The 8,497-nt window shown below is 37.7% G+C and overlaps 1 pseudogene; it reads right to left on the bottom strand.

Annotated features, from left to right (window-relative positions):
* On the bottom strand, positions 3,252 to 6,985 carry LOC107626944 (annotated as a pseudogene).

Genomic DNA, 8,497 nt, shown 5'->3' on the forward strand with positions numbered 1-8,497 from the left:
CCAAACGGTATACATGTATTAAAAAACAATCGCTCAATTACAAACGCGTTGAAAAAACAATATCAGAGCTTATTACCAATGATTATTTGATTAATTGTTATCACAATTTAAATCATATCATATTATTATTATTTTACATAAATTGATGGTAATATCTCAAAAAATTGTTGGTTAAGTTAGTCATTTATTAGTTAATAATAAATCTCTAAATAAAATTTAGATCTATAATATATCAATTTTTGATTTACTAGATTAAGAGATACTACGAAAAATTAATAAAAAATCATCTTAAGTTGTAAACCAATATTTTTAAGTTTAAATTTTAAAAATAGAAAATACTTTTTTATAACAATGTCTTTACCTTTTATACAGTGTTTTACTCCCGTAAAATTATACGTATCGTTGTATCAGTATAATATAAATATGAACAAATAAAAATATGATATGTGAATCATTTATACTAAAATATTTTTATACATAATTAGAAAAAGATGGAGAAAAAACATCTTTTTATTTATTTTTACATAAAACTTAAGTATTTTTATCTTTATCATTGACAAATATTACTGTTCATATCCTGACCCAACAATAGGGCCCAAGTCTAAAAGGAATTAAAGAAGCCCAATCTAAAGATTGACCTTCGCTTTCCACCGACCTTTTCGGAAGAGGTCGGATTCAACATAGACTCCTTCACGAAGAAGTTGGACTCGAGAGATAACTGGCAGATAACACTTATTCAAATAAGTAACTGCCCCTAAAATCTCTCAACCCACTTTCAGAAGGCATATCTCAACTATCCTAAGATAAATGGACGGTTATCCACCTCAAAAGGTGGAACTACTCCAACGGTGGTTATTGAATCACCACTATAAATACACTGACACCCCTCAGGTATCTCTAAGTTCCAATATTCGCTAAATTTGCTTTACTCCTTTGCTGACTTAGGTATCGGAGTGTCTTTGCAGATACCACCCCCCATTCCTTCATACACACGAGTCGGGCGGCGGCTCCCAGACGCAAACCAAGTCGGAGACCACCTCGCTCATACGTTTGAGCCAACCTTGCAAGTCCAGTTTATTAACCTCCGGTTACCCAACGTAACATTGGCGTCGTTGCCAGGGACCTGGAGTTCAACCTATGATGGCGGACAACTTGAACGAAGATGGAAACACAGCGTCTGATTCGGAGCAAGAGAATCAAGACGCTGGTAACAACGATAGGGCTATAGTCACTCACCAAGGAGCGACTAATCAACACAGAGAAGGCGCCTCAGGGGTAAAAGACCCAAAGGGAAACTCCTATGAGGGACACGAATCGGAAAAAGAGGGACAGCCCCATGCAACCGAGCTCATGGGATTGTTCCACGGCCACCAAGGGCAGCTGGAACAACTAGAACAAGAGCTGGAGCAACAGCAAAAAGCGGAGAGAAACCTGAGATGTGAGATTGAACGGTGAAAAGAGCTCAAAGAAAAGCTCTCGAGACTAGAATCCGCTCTCCGAGGTCGAAACTCTCGCAGTGACCGAGAAGACTCTCCCTTGGGGGAGAGGACCCGTTCAGTGAGGACATCATGAGGGCAAAAGTTTTTCGAAACTTTAAAATCCCTGATATGGACCTCTATGACGGGACCACAGACCCAAAGCATCACTTAAGCCACTTTAATAGTCGGATGTACCTAACCGACGCCTCTGATGCTACTCGCTGCAAGGCTTTTCCGACAACCCTGACAAAACCAGCGATGAAGTGGTTCGATACCCTCCTCCCAAGGTCGGTTACCAACTTTGATGACCTCTCATGTAAGTTCCTCATGCGATTTTCAATCCAGAAGGACAAAGTAAAGCATGCGCCGAGTCTCCTGGGAGTGAAACAGGAGATCGGAGAACCTCTGAGAGACTACATGGAGAGATTCAACAAAGCGTGCTTGGAGATTCAAGACCTGCCTACAGAGGCAGTGATTATGGGCCTAGTAAATGGACTCTGAGAAGGTCCATTCTCTCAGTCCATCTCAAAAAGGCACCCGACTTCCTTGAGTGATGTACAGGAAAGAGTTGAGAAGTACATCAACATGGAAGATAACGCCAGGATATGAGAACCAAGTTGGCGATCTGGGCACTCTCAGTCATCAAAAGAGAAAGAGAGAGAGCCCAAGAAAAAAGAAGAAGTTGGCCTTGAAAGGTCCAGGAGATATCACTCCTATACTTTTCTACGAATCTCCCTGGTTGATGTATACAGGGAGATTTTTCATACCAAAAGGCTACCTCCCTCTAGACCTATTAAAAATAAAAAAGGGGGAAGTCGTGGCGAATACTGCGAGTACCATAAGCTATATGGTCACTCAACAAAAGAATGTTATGACCTGAAAATTATGATAGAAAAACTGACCAGAGAAGGTCGGCTTGACAGATATTGCATGGAAAGGTCGGACTACCATGGCAAGAGAAAGCGAGAGGAGGAAGACCGAAAAGATCCACCACCACAAATCCTGGAAAGACATATACATATGATCTCAGGAGGATTTGCGGGAAGCGGTCTCACAAAGTCATCTCGCAAAAGGCACCTAAAGGAGGTCTACCAGGTCGGGGGTGAAGCCCCCAACCTCCCAACCATCTCCTTCACTAAAGAAGATGGGCAAGGCATTATTCCCGGACATGATGATCCGGTAGTGATAACTATGATCCTTGCCAACGCCCATCTACACAGAACCCTGGTGGATCAGGGGAGCTCGGCCGACATCCTATTCAAACCATCGTTTGATAAGCTGAGATGGGATGAAAAAGAGTTAAGAGCTTACCCTGATACCCTATATGGGCTGGGGGATACACCAATAAAGCCACTAGGTTTCAGGTATTTTTTTATTGAAAAAAGATTTTTTTTATCAACTTAACGACCCCAAACAATTAGCAAGTTAAAGAATATCTTTTACGTGAAAAATTTATTGAGATTATATTTTTAAGAAACCAAAATAACTCGACAGAAATCAATAACATATATAGAATAGATTTTTTGGTGCATGTCTTTGAATTTACAGGGCTCTCCATTGCCTGTGCTGCTTGACAATATAACACATCATCTCTCATAGATTAACATCCTTTTTTTTTAATTTTTGACAGTATAGATTAACATCCTTGTGAACGAATAAAGTTGATAAAAGTATCAGAAATTTTAAATTTTAATAAACATCTCTTGTGCTCAAATGTGTAACCTGTTCCAACTTCCAATAAGCTACAATTGATTTTAAATATTGACTAGGTATAAACAATGCTTAGGCATCATTCTTTTGTTTCGATACTGAAATTCAGCATCAAGTTTATTATACATACAAGTTTAGGAGGTTGATGATGTGGTGTTCCACAATTTAGACAATGAAACCCGAAATTTACAAGACGCCTCCGCCACTAAGATCATTAGAAGGAATTTAATTCAAGAACATTGAGATAGCACGTCCCTACCAATTGACCTAACAGTGAGATGACATACAAAAAGAAAAATTGATTTACATAACAATACATTCTGATTACTTGAATGAACTGAAGAAGTTGACTGTGTCATTGAGGGCCTGGATAAAATTGTCAACATCCTCCTTAGTGTTATAGAAATAGAGACTTGCACGTGCACTTGCATTGATTCCCAAGTACCGATGGAGGGGTTGGGTGCAATGGTGACCCGATCTGATAGCCACTCCATGCTGAAAAGATGTTACATCATCAATTGCAATTCAAGCCAGAAATAATTTCCAAACATGCTCAATGCAATGCTGATCATAATTCCAATGCTAAATAGTACGTTTTTTTTAGCAGGCATACAATTGCAAAAGATCATCATGATTGCTATCTATAGCTTCTTTCTTGAAAAAAATGGTTCTTGGAGAACTTTGTGTGTGGGGACTGGGGATGGTCATTTTATCCTCTTACCTGTTGATCAAGAAATATTGCAAGATCGATTGCGTGAATATTTTTAACATTAAAAGAACAAAGTGCAGCTCGTTTAATTTTTTCTGAAGGTGTCGGCCCATAAATGCGAATATTTGGGATTGAAAGGAGCCTTTCATAAAGATATCTTCCCAGCTCCACCTGTGAAATTTCACATTTCATTGGAATCAAAATAGTTAACCTTGCACCAAACAAACTGTTAATATCAACATATGTGACTAAGCACAAGCGTGGAAAGATTTATCAAATTTAATTTACAGTGCAGTTTCTCTCACATAAGTACAGATCATTTTCATTTAGAACGTATTTTGTTAACCATTTCTATCAGTTTTCCTTTTTGGGTTGTCCCCCCAAAAGAAAGAGAAAACAGTTAAGAGGAACATCAAGCTTGCTAATGCTTTTGATAGATTCATAGCATGTATCTTTCTTGTTCTTTGAATCATAGAATAGCTTGTCCTTTAAAGGATTGAAGCCTAAGTTACCTCATAATCATGTATGGTTTGCATACCAATCCCAGATAAGTAATCAATTGCTGCTCCTAAACCAATTGCTTCCCCAATTGCTGGTGTTCCGGCCTCAAATATAGGACAATCAGAGTGCATCGAATAATTAGACACAATCAACTAATAGTATGCCAAACAGAAAAAAGTTGCAAAGAGAACAACAACTACATATTATCTATCACTTATTATCTATTACTAACAGTAACTGTAGATGGTTGATCCTTTTGAAGTTAAAGGATTGAGAAGTTAAAATCTATCAGTAACACTGACCACTGAGTTAATTTTAAAAACATAGAAGCAAAGAAATTATTAGACATAGACATGCAAATTAATAGAACCACAAATTCTCTTCATCAAACTTGTGATCTCCACCCAAGGTCACATAAGACTATCCATAAGATAAGAGTCAGAAAAAGCAAGTTCACAAACCTGGATGGAGGTTTAGCTTAAGTTGAGTGATCAAGAAATACATCTGAAATCATTTCACCACCACCTAGACAAAGAAAAGGCCGAGGTTGCCATCAGTATATTAGCTTCAAAAGACAATATCATTAATCATGGTTCCAAAAAAAAAAATAGGGCTTCAATTTTATTTTATAGTCATTTTCTATTTGAACAAGAAGACGTAAGAAAAATACCGTGTCTAATTACTTACCTTAAAAGGGAGGCATGGACGGCAAGAGGTCTATTTTACCATATAAGAATCCAACACCTATAGGCCCACACATCTGGAAGAAGTATTTGACAAACTTATTATAATTGTTCCAAAGAAATACAAGCAAAAATAAGTTAACAATCCTAACCTTGTGAGAAGAAGCAACAAGAAAATCAACATTAAGGCTGTGAACATCAACTATCATGTGTGGAACACTCTGACAGGCATCTACAAGCACTTTTGCTCCAACATCACGAGCCCAGTTAGCAATATCTCTAACAGGAAGTACCGAAGCTGTACAAATATATTAAAACTAGTTCATTTTAGCTATAAACTCCAAAAGTGAGCAACAAGTACTACCAGCTGCAATGCTGCATAAAATAGAAGTCTAAAAATTGAAAAAACACAGCAAGAGAAATTAGGATGCTGTTACAGTTCATATACGATGTATGCACTGATATTTAACCTTATTAAGGTTGTAATGGAATTGAGTACTGCGCTAAGCATTAGTTTCTGCTTGATATTAATAAGATTTTTTTTAACTTATAGAATAACCAAATTTTGTGGATTCCATTATATAATAAGTTTTGGATTGCCACTTCATATTCCATTAAGGACCACTTTACAAATTCATTTGCAAAGTAAACTATCTGTTCTTAAAAGTGTGATTAAACCAAACCCTACAAAATGCTGATACAAGCGCCACTTATCAGCCTCTGTGAGACATAGAGCTCCCATTTAAACTAAAGACAATCCTTTCAGCAGCTTGGCTATTTTGGAATTGACTCTCCAAGTAATAGGTTTCGTCTCTTACCTTTTCATACCTAATATGTTTCTTCAAGTTCAATGACGGGGAAAAAAATACTAATTTGGAATGTTCAACGCTAAGTGATACCTAATTTGAAAAGTTTTGTGGAAGAACATTGAGTATGCCATATAGCAAGCTTAGAAACCTAGTGACCTTGTTGTGACATAAAAAGTTCATCAAGCCATCAACCCAAGAGGCACATGATCTTTGATGGTATACATATTGAAGTATTGTTCAATCAACATAAAGAAACATAATAAGAAATAAGAAACATACCAAGCACATTTGAAACATGATGGACAATAACTAATTTGGTCTTCCTTGACAGCAGTTCTTTCAATTTGTCCATATCTGGAATTTCATATTGGTTTAGGTTCACAAATTTCAAACCAGCCCCAACTTTTTGAGCTAGTAGTTGCCAAGGAACAATTGCACTGTGATGTTCGGCAACCATAAGTATAATCTGTAAGAATATATATATATATAGAATGGAGGATTTGATGAGGGCAAGATTTGGACATAATGGTGGAACATAAACATTAACAAGGACACCAAGACTAGGGAAATTTAATTAACTAAAAGATACCCAATGTTTCTTGATATTCAAATTTCTATTATTGAATTCCTTTTGCAAATTCAAATTAATCCTTAATACTGTCTTCAAAACTTAAGAAGACACACAAAATGATCTCAGGCTTTTGAACAATTATGTTATTTGACATTCATAAAGATATATATCATTAAGGATAATTGTTCTTACCCTGGGTCGAGCTATGCGACTCGGGCTGATTGAAGACAAAGCGACCCACCTCCTCAGGTCAGGACCCCCAACCTCTTCTCTGAAGAGTTCGGCCAAATCGCCATAAGAAGCCCAAGTAGGCCCAAACAAAGAGACACAGCCCAATCTAAAGGCAGCCAAAGCCTAGAAAGTTATAGGCGGCTCCCCTAAAAGATAAGATGACTTCACTCAAAGATAAGATAAGATAACTAACTTATCTTATCTAGAAAGGTCACTCGCCACTATAAATACACTGGAGCACCTAGGTATAACTCATACTCTGATTCTATACAAAATACCTGCTCAAAGCCCATGCTAACTTAAGCATCGGAGTCTCTTGCAGGTACCACCACCCTCCGGTGATCAAGGATCAGCAGCACCACCAGATCCAACAAGTCGGACACGACAGCTCTGGCCACCACAGCAGCTCTCATCCGAGATCGATCTTCAGTTTCAGGTAACCCTCGGAACATTGGCGCCGTTGCCGGGGACCTAGAAGTCATCCCATCATCATGGCGGACAACCTTAACAACGATCACAACTCCGGTTTGGAAGAAATAACCCTGCTTAAAAATACAGAGGCCACATCAAAAGATGCACCTCAAAACAAGGGAGATAAACAACCCTCAAACACAGAAATCTTGGAAGCTATCCGAGAACAACAGGATCGTCTGAAACAGCTCGAACAGGAGGCTGAACATCAGCGAGAGGCCGAAAGAGACCTTCGAAGAGAAGCGAGACGTCGCCGAGAGCTAGAGGACAAGCTCGCTGGTGCGGTATTTTAAAACCCACAAACTAACCGGCAAGTGCACCGGGTCGTACCAAGTAATACCTTACGTGAGTAAGGTTCGATCCCACGAGGATTGATGGATTAAGCAACAATAGTGTTTGATAGGATTAGTTAGACAAACAGAAAATAGTGTTTGGAAGTTTAAAAGCATTAACAGTAAATTTAGAATATTAAAGATAGGCAGATAAATAAGTTCCTTTATGAGTCTTGGCCGTGACCCTAAGCATTTTGTTTTTCAGTATTACCACCGGATACATAAATGCCACAAACACATAACTGGGTGAACCTTTTCAGATTGTGACTCAGCTTTGCTAGAGTCCCCAGTTAGAGGTGCCCAGAGTTCTTAAGCACACTCGTTTTACTTTGGACCACGACTTTAACCGCTCAGTCTCAAGCTTTTCACTTGACACCTTCATGCCACAAGCACATGGTTAGGGAAAGCTTGGTTTAGCCGCTTAGGCCAGGATTTTATTCGTTTGGGCCCTCCTATCCATTAATGCTCAAAGCCTTGGATCCTTTTTTACCCTTTGCCTTTTAGTTTAAAGGATTATTGGCTTTTTTTGCTTGTTTTTTTTTCTTTCTTTTTCTTTATTTTATATTTTTTTCGCAAGCTTCGTATTTTTCACTGCTTTTTCTTGCTTCAAGAATCAATTTTAAAATTTTTCAGATTATCAATAACATTTCTCTTTTTTCATCATTCTTTCAAGAGCCAACAATTTTTAACATTCATAACCTTCACTATCAAAAATATGCACTGTTCAAGCATTCATTCAGAAAACAAAAAGTATTACCACCACATCTAAGTAAATAATACTACTCTTAAAATTAACTCAATTTCTCATACAATACATCACTTCTGTATTTTTTTTTTGAATTCAAGCTCAGCGAGTAATACGTGAGACATCTTTTAAAGCAATTAAGAGAAAACTAAACTAGACCTAGGATTCTAACTAATAAAGGATCATGCAACAAACAAAGAAAAAATAGCAGAAAACCGGATCATAATATAGAAAAAGAGGGGAGAAATAAAAAAAAT

This window comes from Arachis ipaensis, chromosome B02 (assembly GCF_000816755.2).
Source record: "Arachis ipaensis cultivar K30076 chromosome B02, Araip1.1, whole genome shotgun sequence".
NCBI lineage: Eukaryota > Viridiplantae > Streptophyta > Magnoliopsida > Fabales > Fabaceae > Arachis > Arachis ipaensis.